Below are 19,518 nucleotides of genomic sequence, written 5' to 3' on the forward strand. Positions count from 1 at the left end.
CTATCCGAGTATGGAACCGAATAGCAGTCAACCAGTGGAAGAAATCTCCCAGCTCCCCTGACTCTCTACGCTTCCTGATGCGCACAAATAAAGAGCTCCAATCTGCCATCACTCTCGCACGAGAGAAGCAGTGGTTTGATTTTGCTTCTTCTATTGACCAGTCTACATCTATAGGTGATATATGGCGTACCATTAATCGTGCCCGGGGCACCAACGCTAGACCCGCGCTCCACCCCAGACCAGCTGCCCGAGCTGAGGCGCTCTCCCAGACGTGGCAGGAGGCCGCCTCCATTGATGCGCTACCACCCGCTGTACGAGACCTTACCCTCGCACTGCAACCACAACGCCGACAGCGCATCTTCGAGTACCAAGACCTATTTGCAGACACTGATATGCCTTTCACACAGTGTGAACTACTAAATGCTGTTAAGCGTGGTCGGTCCATCGCCCCAGGCGATGACGGCGTCACATATGATGTGTTAAATGCCCTTATTGCCACCCCTGGTAACCCCCTCCTCTGTCTATTTAACCTCTCTTTTGATACTGGTCAGCTGCCTCACTTATGGAAGACTGCCACCACCATCCCAGTCCCTAAACCAGCCAGACAAGATGAATATCGTCCAATATCCCTCATCTCCTGCTTCTCAAAGATGATGGAGCGCATGATACGCCACCGCCTCCACTGGAAAATTGAAGCCAACCTGCACCCTGACCTCTATGGTTTTTGCCCCGGAAAGAGTACTGCTCACTGCATCGCTCACTACATGGCAAACACCTCCGCCAAAACCTCCCTCTTCGTCGACTTCAAGGGTGCTTTTGATAAAGCCAACAGTGAAGTGATCCTTGAGGGCCTCACTCACATGGATGTGAAGGGCAAACTCCTCACGTGGATTGCTGACTACCTCTCCCATCGACAGGCCCGTGTCCGTTTTCAGGGCCACTACTCTAAGATCAGGGACCTTGATCTTGGCACGCCTCAGGGAGGTATACTCAGCCCTACACTCTTCAATGTTCTCATGAACTCCATCTGCCGTCTCAACCTCATCTTTGCTGAGAGCGCCCTAGACGGTCACATCAGAAGCTACGCTGGTGATATTCTCCTCCAAATTACTACAGTGCAACATGAACAACCTATACTGTCCACGTTCGCCCGGACCTGTCAAACACTCGTGCTAGTCATCTCACACACTAAAACCAAGTTCATCTCACGCTTCCGGCGTCAGACACCACTGATTCTGCAAGGACAAGACATCGATCAAGTACGCACCTACAGGTACCTTGGTCTACCTATGCGAGCCACTACCAGAGCCACGACCTCCGCTGTCGCCGCCCACGTCATCTCCCAGTGCCGCCAACGAACGAGGCCCCTCCAGTCCCTCACTCACGGCCTCAAAGGAGCCTCTGTCAGGGTCCTACGTCTCATGTACATTGCCATCATCAGAACTGTCATGGATTATGCCTCTCCTGTCCTTGTAGTTGCCTCCCAGCGCGAGAAACAAAGCATAGAGAAAATCCAAAACAGAGCGATGAGACTCATCCTCGGCTGCCCTATGACCACCAGAATAGAAGTCATGCAGCGCGAACTAATCCTGCTTCCCGTCTGCGATCGAATTACTGCTCTCAATGCCATCCTTGGTGTTAAACTTCTTCGCAGTGAGCAACCGACTTCCCTGTCGCGCTCACTGAACTCACATCTTAACACCCTCCTGCGCCGGCCTGTCCCCATTACTTTCCCCCCTCCCTCTCAACTCTGGCCCGTCCACACTGCTGCTGACATCCTGCGTTATCACCTCTACACCCCCCAGACCTCTCTCCCTCCCGAGTATACTCATCCGCCTCTACCGCCGTGGACCTCCCCGTGTGTTGATGTTGTCGTCCACACCTTCCCTGGCCGTAAATCCATCCAACTGAGGTATATGCTCAAACTTAACTGCCTTGAGCAGATTAATGATGTCGCTTCCTCTCTAAAGACCTCCCACCCTCCTATCCTCGTCTACTGTGATGGGTCTGTTACCACGCTGGGCAGCGATGGGGCAGCTGCGTGGATTCCTGAGCGCCAGGCTTGCAGGAAAATCAGGGTCCACGACTGGGCCTCCTCCACTGATGCTGAAAGCATAGCCATCCTCGCGGGCATTCATGAGGGGGCGACCTATGCTCGCACTGAACGTCGGAACCTCCTTATAATCAGTGACAGCACTTCTGCGCTAGCGAGGCTCAAATTACCCTCCCCTCCTCCCCTGCCGCCCAACACACCCTAGCCGCCGTTGCCGGGCTAGAACAAACTGATGACATCCATGTCAAGTTTCTTTGGATCCCGTCACCTATAGGAATAACTGCCTGTGACACAGTTGATCGGCTTGCCAAAGAAGCTACACAAGAAGAAGATATTGAAGCCACTCTCGCCCTCTCCCTGAATCATCTCAAATCTCGCATACACGCCACACAACAAAAGGCATTCAACGAAAATTGGACACACCTGAAACAACGGGGTAGCATCACACTATGACGCTGTAACCGGTGACGACAACCGCCACTACAAAGAATATCAATCCCTGACTCGATCTCAACAGCTTATGTACATGAGACTGCACCTAGGGTACAGGTACCTATGGGAGTACATTGGCAACCCTGAGCCTCACCGCACTGTTTGTAAACTTTGTGGCCAACCCGACTCTCACACCCTCTCTCACTACATCCTCACTTGCCCTATGACCTCCTCCTATAGGTCCCCAACCGTTACCAACACCTCTTCCCTCCCAGACCAGATATCCCTCCTCCTAGTTACAGGCCTGGCATTTGACATTATTAGGGACCTGCCACTCTTTGCCATAAACAGATGAAATGTACCGGGAACTTTCCCCCCACACACTCACCATTCTCTCACTTTATGTAACTTGACAAAACCCATGACCCTTCAGGCTTTTACGCCCTTAATGTACGAGTCATAAAGGCAAGTATAAACTTTTCATACTTCCCTGTTGGGTGCTGTAAACGCTTCTGCGCTTCACCTTGCACAGGATGTAAGGGGGTGCCCAATAAACTAGCCCCCTCGGGGGCAAATCTGAAATCTTTGTGCACGAACCTCTGTCCTGCATGGTAGTGAACAGTGACATTGTAGTGGATTCCTCCCCTACAAACGCTGTTTGTCGCTGAGTAGCCGACCCCACGAATTCCCCAGTGTATGCCTCGTGATCTAGGTCAACCAGCGCCGCCTTACATGACGGAGGTCAACTACTAAGCCACGCCTACCTCCGCTATTTAAGACCTGACCTCGTGGTGACCACTCTCTTCTAGCTACAGCCGCAGCCACCTCCGCGCGCCTGGCCCTCCGCCGGCGAGGCATGGCGACACACAGCTGGTCTCTGGCACCACCAGCTAGCTCTCTCTGCATCATGCTGCCACTTCAATTCATCTGGATCTAACTACGGGGATGTTTTTGAAACCAAAACGAAATTGATTTGGATGGACGAAAATGTATAAATCTGCAAGGAATAATATTTGTTATACGATATACTCATATAGAACTAGCACAAAGTGTGTTCTTTTTGCTTGATCCATGTTTGTGTGCGAAAAATGCCGCCAGCCTCTCATCTTAGTTTATATCATAAATTCTTCTATCATAAAGTGAGCTTTTGAATAACTATTACAACTGTTGTATTGTAGAAATGTGTTGAAATCAAGTTAAAGCTAAAAAGTCGGAAAAGTCTATTTGAAGTTTGGTGAGCAGCTTTCTCTGGGATGGTGATGACGTCATTGTCAAATTAATATCGACAAGTTTTTCGTGTTGGGGCAGTTTAACGGTCCAGCACTAACAAAATAATTTATTTCCTTAGTATAATTGTTATAGCTAAATTTCATATTTTAATAAGTCCAAATGGCGGTGCTTTGCAGGTACTTGGCATGTTTCATTTTGTGTATCAGGTTTAACACAATTTTCTAATAAGATAAGTTGTGACCTAAATTCATGTTTTTTTTTTATTCCTTGCGACTTTACGACTTGTTTGGGCCAACGGTTGGTTGTGGTGATGTTAGTTAACTGCCATTCACGGTGGTAGATCAAATGTAGATATATTGTTTGTATGTCCATGATTTCAAGCAAAACCGCCAAAAAGCATTTTTAACGTCGGGACATAATTTTGTCATTTTTGCGAACCATAAAAATAATTTTCGTAAGGCCGGACCTGTCGTTCCTCGCACGGTGAACCGGCAAAAAAGCATTTTTCGTAAGGTCGGGCATAATTTTGTCATTTTGGCAAACCAGCAAAATGAAATTTTCGTAGGTCGGGACCTGTCGTTCAGCGAACGTGGCATTTTTAAGGTCCGCGCATGATTTTTTGTCATTTTTGGCGAACCCACTTTTCGTAAGGTCGGACCTGTCGTTCCGGCATTTTTATGAATGCGGACATGAATTTTGTCATTTTTGGTGACCCTCAGAAATGAAATTTTTCGTAAGTTTGGACCTGTCGTTCGCTTTTGGCGGCCAAAAACATTTTTCGTAAGGTCGGATATGAATTTTTGTCATTTTTGTAAACCTGCAAAAATGACATTTTCGTAGGTCAATAGTTTGCGAATACTGAAATAAGTATTGAGAAAAATTTCATTAAAATATTCCAAGCATCATTACGACCACTAATTATTCCGCAATCGAACTTTCGATTATAGGACTGGAATCAGCATCTTCAGGAGTACCTATACTGTGATTTTGAACAAAATAGCATTTATCGCGTTTTGTCTCGACCCTGGAAAAAACGCGCAAGGGTCCCCCCTTACGCGTTTTTTCACCCAAATATGATTTTCTCTCAGATTTGAAATTTGTTGGGATTAATTTCAGTGATTAAGTACATCTAGAAAAACATAACAACACCACCCAATCACCTGAGAAACCAATAGTTTTGCAGTACTGAAATAAGTATTTAGAGAAAATTTCATTAAAATATTCCAAGCATCATTACGACCACTAATTATTCCGCAATCAGACTTTCGATTATAGGACTGGAGATCAGCATCTTCAGGAGTACCTATACTGTGATTTTGAACAAAATCGCATTTATCGCGTTTTGTCTCGACCCTGGAAAAACGTAAGGTCCCCTGCAGCGTTTTTCACCCCAAATATGATTTTCTCTCAGACTTGAAATTTGGTGGGATTAATTTCAGTGATTAAGTACATCCAGAAAAACATAACAACACCACCCAATCACCTGAGATACCAATAGTTTGCGAGTACTGAAATAAGTATTGAGAAAAATTTCATTAAAATATTCCAAGCATCATTACGACCACTAATTATTCCCCAATCGAACTTTCGATTATAGGACCGGGATCAGCATCTTCAGGAGTACCTATACTGTGATTTTGAACAAAATCGCATTTACTCATATTTTGTCTCGACCCTGGAAAAAAACGTAAGGGTCCCCTTGCGCGTTTTTTCACCCAAATATGATTTTCTCTCAGACTTGAAATTTGGTGGGATTAATTTCAGTAATTAAGTACATCCAGAAAAACATAACAACACCACCCAATCACCTGAGAAACCAATAGCTTGCGAATACTGAAATAAGTATTGAGAAAAATTTCATTAAAATATTCCAAGCATCATTACGGCCACTAATTATTCCGCAATCGAACTTTCGATTATAGGACTGGAATCAGCATCTTCAGGAGTACCTATACTGTGATTTTGAACAAAATCGCATTTATCGCGTTTTATCTCGACCCTGGAAAAAACGCGTAAGGGTCCCCCCCTTGCGCGTTTTTTCACCCAAATATGATTTTCTCTCAGACTTGAAATTTGGTGGGATTAATTTCAGTAATTAAGTACATCCAGAAAAACATAACAACACCACCCAATCACCTGAGAAACCAATAGTTTTGCGAATACTGAAATAAGTATTGAGAAAAATTTCATTAAAATATTCCAAGCATCATTACGGCCACTAATTATTCCGCAATCGAACTTTCGATTATAGGACTGGAATCAGCATCTTCAGGAGTACCTATACTGTGATTTTGAACAAAATCGCATTTATCGCGTTTTGTCTCGACCCTGGAAAAAACGCGTAAGGGTCCCCCCTTACGCGTTTTTTCACCCAAATATGATTTTCTCTCAGACTTGAAATTTGGTGGGATTAATTTCAGTAATTAAGTACATCCAGAAAAACATAACAACACCACCCAATCACCTGAGAAACCAATAGTTTGCGAATACTGAAATAAGTATTGAGAAAAATTTCATTAAAATATTCCAAGCATCATTACGACCACTAATTATTCCGCAATCGAACTTTCGATTATAGGACTGGAATCAGCATCTTCAGGAGTACCTATACTGTGATTTTGAACAAAATCGCATTTATCGCGTTTTGTCTCGACCCTGGAAAAAACGCGTAAGGGTCCCCCCTTGCGCGTTTTTTCACCCAAATATGATTTTCTCTCAGACTTGAAATTTGGTGGGATTAATTTCAGTAATTAAGTACATCCAGAAAAACATAACAACACCACCCAATCACCTGAGAAACCAATAGTTTGCGAATACTGAAATAAGTATTGAGAAAAATTTCATTAAAATATTCCAAGCATCATTACGACCACTAATTATTCCGCAATCGAACTTTCGATTATAGGACTGGAATCAGCATCTTCAGGAGTACCTATACTGTGATTTTGAACAAAATCGCATTTATCGCGTTTTGTCTAGACCCTGGAAAAAACGCGTAAGGGTCCCCCCTTACGCGTTTTTTCACCCAAATATGATTTTCTCTCAGACTTGAAATTTGGTGGGATTAATTTCAGTAATTAAGTACATCCAGAAAACATAACAACACCACCCAATCACCTGAGAAACCAATAGTTTGCGAGTACTGAAATAAGTATTGAGAAAAATTTCATTAAAATATTCCAAGCATCATTACGACCACTAATTATTCCGCAATCGAACTTTCGATTATAGGACTGGAATCAACATCTTCAGGGTACCTATACTGTGATTTTTGAACAAAATCGCATTTATCGTTTTGTCGACCCTGGAAAAACTGGCGTGAAGATCATACTGCAGCGTTTTTTCACCGCTCTCGATTTTCTCAGACTTGAAATTTGGTGGGATTAATTTCAGTAATTAAAGTACATCAAGAAAAACATAACAACACCACCCAATCACCTGAAACCAATAGTTTTGCGAATACTGAGCAAAGTATTGTGAGAAGAATTTCATTAAAATATTCCAAGCATCATTATGACCACTAATTATTCCGCAATCGAACTTTCGATTATAGGACTGGAATCAGCATCTTCAGGAGTACCTATACTGTGATTTTGAACAAAATCGCATTTATCGCGTTTTGTCTCGACCCTGGAAAAAACGCGTAAGGGTCCCCCCTTACGCGTTTTTTCATCCAAATATGATTTTCTCTCAGATTTGAAATTTGTTGGGATTAATTTCAGTGATTAAGTACATCTAGAAAAACATAACAACACCACCCAATCACCTGAGAAACCAATAGTTTGCGAGTACTGAAATAAGTGTTGAGAAAAATTTCATTAAAATATTCCAAGCATCATTACGACCACTAATTATTCCGCAATCGAACTTTCGATTATAGGACTGGAATCAGCATCTTCAGGAGTACCTATACTGTGATTTTGAACAAAATCGCATTTATCGCGTTTTGTCTCGACCCTGGAAAAAACGCGTAAGGGTCCCCCCTTACGCGTTTTTTCACCCAAATATGATTTTCTCTCAGACTTGAAATTTGGTGGGATTAATTTCAGTAATTAAGTACACCCAGAAAAACATAACAACACCACCCAATCACCTGAGAAACCAATAGTTTGCGAGTGCTGAAATAAGTATTGAGAAAATTTCATTAAAATATTCCAAGCATCATTACGACCACTAATTATTCCCCAATCGAACTTTCGATTATAGGATCGGAATCAGCATCTTCAGGAGTACCTATACTGTGATTTTGAACAAAATCACATTTATACGCGTTTTGTCTCGACCCTGGAAAAACGTAGAGATCCTTGCGCGTTTTTCACCCATCTCGATTTTCTCTCCAGACTTGGGGGAATTTGGTGGGATTAATTTCAGTAATTAAAGTACATCAGAAAAACATAACAACACCACCCAATCACCTGAGAAACCAATAGTTTGCGAGTGCTGAAATAAGTATTGAGAAAATTTCATTAAAATATTCCAAGCATCATTACGACCACTAATTATTCCCCAATCGAACTTTCGATTATAGGACCGGAATCAGCATCTTCAGGAGTACCTATACTGTGATTTTGAACAAAATCGCATTTATCGCGTTTTGTCTCGACCCTGGAAAAAAAGCGTAAGGGTCCCCCCTTACGCGTTTTTTCACCCAAATATGATTTTCTCTCAGACTTGAAATTTGTTGGGATTAATTTCAGTGATTAAGTACATCTAGAAAAACATAACAACACCACCCAATCACCTGAGAAACCAATAGTTTGCGAATACTGAAATAAGTATTGAGAAAAATTTCATTAAAATATTCCAAGCATCATTACGACCACTAATTATTCCGCAATCGAACTTTCGATTATAGGACTGGAATCAGCATCTTCAGGAGTACCTATACTGTGATTTTGAACAAAATCGCATTTATCGCGTTTTGTCTCGACCCTGGAAAAAACGCGTAAGGGTCCCCCCTTACGCGTTTTTTCACCCAAATATGATTTTCTCTCAGACTTGAAATTTGGTGGGATTAATTTCAGTAATTAAGTACATCTAGAAAAACATAACAACACCACCCAATCACCTGAGAAACCAATAGTTTGCGAGTACTGAAATAAGTATTGAGAAAAATTTCATTAAAATATTCCAAACATCATTACGACCACTAATTATTCCGCAATCGAACTTTCGATTATAGGACTGGAATCAGCATCTTCAGGAGTACATATACTGTGATTTTGAACAAAATCGCATTTATCGCGTTTTGTCTCGACCCTGGAAAAAACGCGTAAGGTCTACTGCTGGCGTTTTTCACCCATCTCGATTTTCTCTCAGACTTGAGGGTTGGTGGATTAATTTCCGGTAATTAAGTACATCGAAAAACATAACAACTTCCACCCAATCACCTGAGAAACCAATAGTTTGCGAATACTGAAATAAGTATTGAGAAAAATTTCATTAAAATATTCCAAGCATCATTACGACCACTAATTATACCGCAATCGAACTTTCGATTATAGGACTGGAATCAGCATCTTCAGGAGTACCTATAATGTGATTTTGAACAAAATCGCATTTATCGCGTTTTGTCTCGACCCTGGAAAAAACGCGTAAGGGTCCCCCCTTACCCGTTTTTTCACCCAAATATGATTTTCTCTCAGACTTGAAATTTGGTGGGATTAATTTCAGTAATTAAGTACATCCAGAAAAACATAACAACACCACCCAATCACCTGAGAAACCAATAGTTTGCGAATACTGAAATAAGTATTGAGAAAAATTTCATTAAAATATTCCAAGCATCATTACGGCCACTAATTATTCCGCAATCGAACTTTCGATCATAGGACCGGAATCAGCATCTTCAGGAGTACCTATACTGTGATTTTGAACAAAATCGCATTTCTCGCGTTTTGTCTCGACCCTGGAAAAAACGCGTAAGGGTCCCCCCTTACGCGTTTTTTCACCCAAATATGATTGTCTCTCAGATTTGAAATTTGTTGGGATTAATTTCAGTGATTAAGTACATCTAGAAAAACATAACAACACCACCCAATCACCTGAGAAACCAATAGTTTGCGAGTACTGAAATAAGTATTGAGAAAAATTTCATTAAAATATTCCAAGCATCATTACGACCACTAATTATTCCGCAATCGAACTTTCGATTACAGGACTGGAATCAGCATCTTCAGGAGTACCTATACTGTGATTTTGAACAAAATCGCATTTATCGCGTTTTGTCTCGACCCTGGAAAAAACGCGTAAGGGTCCCCCCTTACGCGTTTTTTTCACCCAAATATGATTTTCTCTCAGACTTGAAATTTGGTGGGATTAATTTCAGTAATTAAGTACATCCAGAAAAACATAACACCACCCAATCACCTGAGAAACCAATAGTTTGCGAGTACTGAAATAAGTAATGAGAAAAATTTCATTAAAATATTCCAAGCATCATTACGACCACTAATTATTCCGCAATCGAACTTTCGATTATAGGACCGGAATCAGCATCTTCAGGAGTACCTATACTGTGATTTTGAACAAAATCGTATTTATCGCATTTTGTCTCGACCCTGGAAAAAACGCGTAAGGGGGGACCCTTACGCTTTTTTTCACCCAAATATGATTTTCTCTCAGACTTGAAATTTGGTGGGATTAATTTCAGTAATTAAGTACATCCAGAAAAACATAACAACACCACCCAATCACCTGAGAAACCAATAGTTTGCGAGTACTGAAATAAGTATTGAGAAAAATTTCATTAAAATATTCCAAGCATCACTACGACCACTAATTATTCCGCAATCGAACTTTCGATTATAGGACTGGAATCAGCATCTTCAGGAGTACTTATACTGTGATTTTGAACAAAATCGCATTTATCGCGTTTTGTCTCGACCCTGGAAAAAACGCGTAAGGGTCCCCCCTTACGCGTTTTTTCACCCAAATATGATTTTCTCTCAGACTTGAAATTTGGTGGGATTAATTTAAGTAATTAAGTACATCCAGAAAAACATAACAACACCACCCAATCACCTGAGAAACCAATAGTTTGCGAATACTGAAATAAGTATTGAGAAAATTTTCATTAAAATATTCCAAGCATCATTACAGCCACTAATTATTCAGCAATCGAACTTTCGATTATAGGACTGGAATCAGCATCTTCAGGAGTACCTATACTGTGATTTTGAACAAAATCGCATTTATCGCGTTTTGTCTCGACCCTGGAAAAAACGCGTAAGGGTCCCCCCTTACGCGTTTTTTCACCCAAATATGATTTTCTCAGACTTGAAATTTGGTGAGATTAATTTCAGTAATTAAGTACATCCAGAAAAACATAACAACACTACCCAATCACCTGAGAAACCAATAGTTTGCAAGTACTGAAATAAGTAATGAGAAAAATTTCATTAAAATATTCCAAGCATCATTACGACCACTAATTATTCCGCAATCGAACTTTCGATTATAGGACCGGAATCAGCATCTTCAGGAGTACCTATACTGTGATTTTGAACAAAATCGCATTTATCGCGTTTTGTCTGAAAAAACGCCAGAAGGGTCCCCCCTTACGCGTTTTTTCACCCAAATATGATTTTCTCTCACACTTGAAATTTGGTGGGATTAATTTCAGTAATTAAGTACATCCAGAAAAACATAACAACACCACCCAATCACCTGAGAAACTATTAGTTTAAGTACTGAAATAAGTATTGAGAAAAATTTCATTAAAATATTCCAAGCATCATTACGACCACTAATTATTCCCCAATCGAACTTTCGATTACAGGACCGGAATCAGCATCTTCAGGAGTACCTATACTGTGATTTTGAACAAAATCGCATTTATCGCGTTTTGTCTCGACCCTGGAAAAAACGCGTAAGGGTCCCCCCTTACGCGTTTTTTCACCCAAATATGATTTTCTCTCAGACTTGAAATTTGGTGGGATTAATTTCAGTAATTAAGTACATCCAGAGAAACATAACAACACCAACCAATCACCTGAGAACCAATAGCCTACAGTACTGAAATAAGTATTGAGAAAAATTTCATTAAAATATTCCAAGCATCATTACGACTACTAATTATTCCGCTAAATCGAACTTTCGATTTATAGGACTGAATCAGCATCTTCAGGAGCAATTTATATTGTGATTTTGAACAAAATCGATTTATCGTTTTGTTCCGACCTGAAAAAACGCGTAAGGGTTCCCCTTACGCTGTTTTTTTCAACAACATGATTTTCTCCCATTTGAAATTTGGTGGGATTAATTTCAGTACTATACATCCAGAAAAACATAACAACACCACCCAATCACCTGAGAAACCACAATAGTTTCATAATACTGAAATAAGTATTGAGAAAAATTTCATTAAAATATTCCAAGCATCATTACTGCCACTAATTATTCCGCAATCGAACTTTCGATCATAGGACCGGAATCAGCATCTTCAGGAGTACCTATACTGTGATTTTGAACAAAATCGCATTTATCGCGTTTTGTCTCGACCCTGGAAAAAACGCGTAAGGGTCCCCCCTTACGCGTTTTTTCACCCAAATATGATTTTCTCTCAGACTTGAAATTTGTTGGGATTAATTTCAGTAATTAAGTACATCCAGAAAAACATAACAACACCACCCAATCACCTGAGAAACCAATAGTTTGCGAATACTGAAATAAGTATTGAGAAAAATTTCATTAAAATATTCCAAGCATCATTACGGCCACTAATTATTCCGCAATCGAACTTTCGATCATAGGACCTGAATCAGCATCTTCAGGAGTACCTATACTGTGATTTTGAACAAAATCGCATTTATCGCGTTTTGTCTCGACCCTGGAAAAAACGCGTAAGGGTCCCCCCTTACGCGTTTTTTCACCCAAATATGATTTTCTCTCAGACTTGAAATTTGTTGGGATTAATTTCAGTAATTAAGTACATCCAGAAAAACATAACAACACCACCCAATCACCTGAGAAACCAATAGTTTAAGTATCACTGAAATAAGCATTGAGAAAAATTTCATTAAAATATTCCAAGCATCATTAATGCACTACCACTATTCCGCAATCGAACTTTCGATTATAGGACTGAATCATACCCCAGGAGTACCTATACTGTGATTTTGAACAAAATCGCATTTATCGCGTTTTGTCTCGACCCTGGAAAAAACGCGTAAGGGTCCCCCCTTACGCGTTTTTTCACCCAAATATGATTTTCTCTCAGACTTGAAATTTGGTGGGATTAATTTCAGTAATTAAGTACATCCAGAAAAACATAACAACACCACCCAATCACCTGAGAAACCAATAGTTTGCGAATACTGAAATAAGTATTGAGAAAAATTTCATTAAAACATTCCAAGCATCATTACGACCACTAATTATTCCGCAATCGAACTTTCGATTATAGGACTGGAATCGGCATCTTCAGGAGTACCTATACTGTGATTTTGAACAAAATCGCATTTATCGCGTTTTGTCTCGACCCTGGAAAAAACGCGTAAGGGTCCCCCCCTACGCGTTTTTTCACCCAAATATGATTTTTTCTCAGACTTGAAATTTGGTGGGATTAATTTCAGTAATTAAGTACATCCAGAAAAAACATAACAACACCACCCAATCACCTGAGAAACCAATAGTTTGCGAATATACTGAAATAAGTATTGAAAAATTTCATTAAAATATTCCAAGCATCATTACGTACTAATTATTCCGCAATCGAACTTTCGATTATAGGACTGGAATCAGCATCTTCAGGAGTACCTATACTGTGATTTTGAACAAAATCGCATTTATCGCGTTTTGTCTTGACCCTGGAAAAAACGCGTAAGGGTCCCCCCTTACGCGTTTTTTCACCCAAATATGATTTTCTCTCAGATTTGAAATTTGTTGGGATTAATTTCAGTGATTAAGTAGATCTAGAAAAACATAACACCACCCAATCACCTGAGAAACCAATAGTTTGCGAGTACTGAAATAAGTATTGAGAAAAATTTCATTAAAATATTCCAAGCATCATTACAGCCACTAATTATTCCGCAATCGAACTTTCGATTATAGGACTGGAATCAGCATCTTCAGGAGTACCTATACTGTGATTTTGAACAAAATAGCATTTATCGCGTTTTGTCTCGACCCTGGAAAAAAGCGGCGTGAGGGTCAGTCCCCTTGCGTTTTTTCACTAATCGATTTTCTCTCAGACTTGGGGATTTGGTGGGATTAATTTCGGTAATTAAGTACATCAGAAAAACATAACAACACCACCCAATCACCTGAAACCAATAGTTTGCGAATGCTGAAATAAGTATTGAGAAAAATTTCATTAAAATATTCCAAGCATCATTCTACGGCCACTAATTATTCCGCAATCGAACTTTCGATTATAGGACTGGAATCAGCATCTTCAGGAGTACCTATACTGTGATTTTGAACAAAATCGCATTTTATAAGGCACTGTCTGCATTGGCCTGGAGCGTAAGAAGGGGTCCCCTTACGGTTTCACCCAAATATGATTTTCTCTGAGACTTGAAAAATTTGTTGGGATTAATTTCCAATGATTAAGTACATCCAGAAAAACATAAGCGGCACCACCCAATCACCTGAGAAACCAATAGTTTGCGAGTACTGAAATGAGTATTGAGAAAAATTTAATTAAAATATTCCAAGCATCATTACGACCACTAATTATTCACCAATCGAACTTTCGATTATAGGACTGGAATCAGCATCTTCAGGAGTACCTATACTGTGATTTTTGAGACAAATCGCATTTATCACTTGTTTGTCTCGACCCTGGAAAAAACGTAGGGTCCCCTTACGCGTTTTTTCACTAAATATGATTTTCTCTCAGACTTGAAATTTGGTGGGATTAATTTCAGTAATTAAGTACATCAGAAAAACATAACAACACCGCAGTCACCTGAGAAACCAAGCGGTTTTGCGAATACTGAAATAAGTATTGAGAAAAATTTCATTAAAATATTCCAAGCATCATTACGGCCACTAATTTATTCCGCAATCAGGAACTTTTAGATTATAGGACTGGAATCCAGCATCTTCAGGAGTGATACCTATACTGTGATTCTGAACAAATCGCATTTATGGTTTTTGTCTGGAGCCCTGGAAAAAAGCGTAGGGTCCCCTTACCAGTTTTTCACACCAAATATGATTATCTCTAAGACTTGAAATTTGGTGGGATTAATTTCAGTAATTAAGTACATCAGAAAAACATAACAACACACCACCCAATCACCTGAGAAACCAATAGTTTCTTGAATACTGGAAATAAAGTAGTGAGAAAAATTTCATTAAATATTCCAAAGCATCATTCACGGCCACTAATTATTCCGCAATTGAACTTTTCGATCTAGGACCGGAATCAGCATCTTCAGAGTACCTATACTGTGATTTTGAACAAAATCGCATTTATACTTGTTTTGTCTCGACCTGGAAAAAAGCAACGTAGGGTCCCCTTACTTGGTACTTCACCCAAATATGGATTTTCTCTCTCAGACTTGGGGAATTTGGGTGAGTTAATTTCAGTAGTGAGTACATCAGAAAAACATAACAACACCACTTGTCACTTTTAGAAACCAATAGTTTTGCGAATACTTTGGAAATAAGTATTGAGGAAAAATTTCATTAAAATATTCCAAGCATCATTACATTTACACTAATTATTCATAGTCGAACTTTCGATTATAAGACCGGAATCATCTTCAAAAGAATTACCCTGTACTGTAGATTTTGAAGACTGAAATCGCATTTATCGCGTTTGTGTCTCGACCTGGAAAGCGTAGGGTCCCCATACGCGTTTTTTTCACCCAAATATGATTTTCTCTCAGACTTGAAATTTGTTGGGATTAATTTCAGTGATTAGTACATCAGAGAAAAATATAACAACACCACCCAATCATCTGAGAAACCAATAGTTTCCAGGAGTACTTCAGGAAATAAGTATTGAGAAAAATTTTATTAAAAATATTCCAAGCATCATTACGACCACTAATTATTCCCGCAATCAGAAGACTTTAAGATTATAGGACTGGAATCCCAGCAGAAATATTTCAGGGAGTACTTATATACTGTGATTTTGAACAAAATCCCAGCATTTAATAAAGCGTTTTGTGTCTGCGACCTGGAAGAAAAAACCGTGGGAGGTCCCCATACTGGTTTTTCACCCAAATGATTTTCTCTCAGACTTGAAAATTTGGTGGGATTAATTTCAGTAATTAAGTACATCAGAAAAACATAACAACACCACCCAATCACCCTGAAAAACCAATAGTTTCGCGGAGAATACTTTCAAATAAGAGTAATTGAGGAAAAATTTTCATTAAAATATTCCCAAGCATCATTACGGCCCACTAATTATTCCGCAATCGAACTTTCGATTATAGGACCGGAATCCACAGCGAAAAGCATCTTCAAAAGAATTACCTATACTGTGATTTTGAACAAAATCGCATTTATCCTTGTTGTCGACCCTGGAAAAACGTAAGGGTCCCCTTACTACGCGTTTTTCACACCCAAATATAATTTTTCTCTCTCAGACTTGAAATTTGGTGGGATTAATTTCAGTAATTAAAAGTACATCCAGAAAAAACATAACAACACCACCCCAATCACCTGAAAACCAATAGTTTCTTGAGGTAACTGAAATAAGTATTGAGAAAAATTTCATTCTAAAATATTCCAAAACATCCGCTTTCTCCACGACCACTTCAAATTATTCCGCGAAATCGAACTTTCGATTTATAGGACTGGAATCAGCATCTTCAGAATTGCTTATACTGTGATTTTGAACAAAATCGCATTTATACTTGTTTTTGTCTCGACCTGGAAAAAAGCAGCGTAAAGTCCTGCAGCGCGTTTTCCACCCAAATGATTTTCTCTCCAGACTTGGGGAATTTTGGTGGATTAATTTCGGTAATTAAGTACATCCCAGAAAAACATAACAACACACCACCCCAATCACTTACCTGAAACCAATAGTTTTAGAAGTACTAAAATAAGTATTGAGAAAAAGGAAATTTCATTAAAATATTCCAAGCATCATTACGACCACTAATTATTCCGCAATAATCGAACTTTCGATTATAGGACTGGAATCAGCATCTTCAGGAGTACCTATACTGTGATTTTTGAAAAAATCGCACATTTTATAAGCTTCGTTTTTGTCTCGACCTGGAAAAAGCAAACGCTAAGGGTCCCCATGCGCGTTTTTCACCCAAATACTCAGTGATTTTCTCTCAGACTTGACACATTTTGTTGGGGATTAATTTCGGTGATTAGTACATTCCAGGAAAAGAAACATACTGCTTTACCACTTAATCACCTGAGAAACCAATAGTTTGCGGGTATTACTGGGAAATAGAGTATTGAGAAAATTTCATTAAAATATTCCAGCGTCATTACGTACTAATTGTTCCGCAATCGAACTTTCGATTGGGACTGGGAATCAGCATCTTCAGGAATTGCCTATACTGTGATTTTGAACAAATTCGCATTTATGTCGGCGTTTTGTGTCTGCGACCTGGAAAAAACAGCGTAAAAGGGTCACACCCCCATACGCGTTTTCACTAAATATGATTTGCTCTCCAGACTTGGAAATTTGGTGGGATTAATTTCCACAGTAATTAAGTACATCCCAGAAAAAACATAACAACACCACCCAATCCCAGCTGAGAAACCAATAGTTTTCGCAGAATACTGAAATAAGTATTGAGAAAAATTTTCTTTAAAATATTCCCAACAACATTACGGCCACTAATTATTCCGCAATCGAACTTTCGATTTATAGGACCGGAATCAGCATCTTCAGGGAGTACCTATACTGTGATTTTGAACAAAATCGCATTTATAAACATTTTTGTCACCGACCTGAGCAGCGTAGAGGTCTACCCTGCGTTTTTCACCCAAATATAATTTCTCTCAGACTTGAAATTTGGTGGGATTAATTTCAGTAATTAAGTACATCAGAAAAACATAACAACACCACCCAATCACTACAAAGGAAACCAATGGTTTTTCTTGAATACTTTAAAGTAAGTATTGAGAAGAATTTCATTAAAATATTCCCAAGCATCATTACGGCCACTAATTATTCCGCAATCAGACTTTCGATTATGGACCGGAATCAGCATCTTCAGGAGTACCTATACTGTGATTTTGAACAAAAATCCGCATTTGTCGCCGTTTTGTCTCGACCCTGGAAAAACAGCATTAAGGGTCCCCTTCACCAGCGTTTTTTCACACCTATATATTTGCTCCTCCAGACTTGAAATTTGGTGGTTAATTTCCGGTAATTAAGTGCATCCAGAAAAACATAACAACACCACTTAATCGGCTGAGAAACCAATAGTTTTGCGAATGCTGAAATAGAGAAAGTATTAGAAAATTTACTTTCTTTCGCAAAAATATTCAAAAACGCACATTTACGGCCACTAATTATTCCGCAATCGAACTTTCGATTATAGGACCGGAATCAGCATCTTCAGGGAGTACCTTATGCTGTACAGTTTTGAACAAAATCAGCATTTTATACATACGTTTTGTCACCGACCCTGGAAAAAGCGGCGTAGGGTCCCATGCAGATTTTCTACTTAAACTCTATGATTTTCTCTCCAGACTTGTGAAATTTGGTGGGATTAATTTCCGGTAATTAAGTACATCAGAAAAACATAACCAACACCACCCAATCACCTGAAACCAATAGTTTGCGAGGCTACTGAAATAAGTATTGAGAAAAATTTCATTAAAATATTCCAAGCATCATTGACCACTATTATTCCGCAATCGAACTTTCGATTATAGGACTGGAATCAGCATCTTCAGGAATTACCCCATACTGTGATTTTTGGAACAAAATGTCATTTATAAGCGTTTTGTCGACCCTGGAAAAACAGCGTAGGGTCCTTACGCGTTTTTACTTTAAATATCAATTTCTCAGACTTGAAATTTGGTGGGGATTAATTTCAGTAATTAAGTACGTCCAGAAAAACATAACACCACCCAATCACCTGAGAAAACCAATAGTTTGCGAATACTGAAGAAATAAGTATTGAAAAATTTCATTAAAATATTCCAAGCATCATTCACGACTGCTAGTGTTCGCAATCGAACTTTCGATTATAGGACCGGAATCAGCATCTTCAGAATTACCTATACTGTGATTTTGAACAAAATCATTTTATAAGATTTTTGTCTTCGACCCTGGAAAAACAGCGGTAAAGTCCCCTTACGCGTTTTTCACTAAACATATGATTTTCTCTCAGACTTGAAATTTGTTGGGATTAATTTCAGTGATTAAGTACATCCAGAAAACATAACAACACACCACTTACCCAATCACCTGAAACCAATAGTTTTAGAGTACTGAAATAAGTATTGAGAAAAATTTCATTAAAATATTCCAAGCATCATTACGACCACTAATTATTCCTTAATCGAACTTTCGATTATGGACTGGAATCAGCATCTTCAGAAATTACCTATACTGTGATTTTGAATGAAATCATTTATAAGCGTTTTGTCTGACCCTGGAAAAACGCGTAAGGGTCCCCATGCAGTTTTCACCCAAATATGATTTTCTCTGAGACTTGAAATTTGTTGGGATTAATTTCAATGATTAAGTACATCCAGAAAAACATAACAACACCACCCAATCACCTGAGAAACCAATAGTTTGCGAGTACTGAAATAGAGTATTGAGAAAAATTTAATTAAAATATTCCAAGCATCATTACGACCACTAATTATTCGCAATCGAACTTTCGATTATAGGACTGGAATCAGCATCTTCAGAA

The sequence above is a fragment of the Homarus americanus genome, unplaced genomic scaffold (genome assembly GCF_018991925.1).
Source record: "Homarus americanus isolate GMGI-L3 unplaced genomic scaffold, GMGI_Hamer_2.0 scaffold31037, whole genome shotgun sequence".
NCBI lineage: Eukaryota > Metazoa > Arthropoda > Malacostraca > Decapoda > Nephropidae > Homarus > Homarus americanus.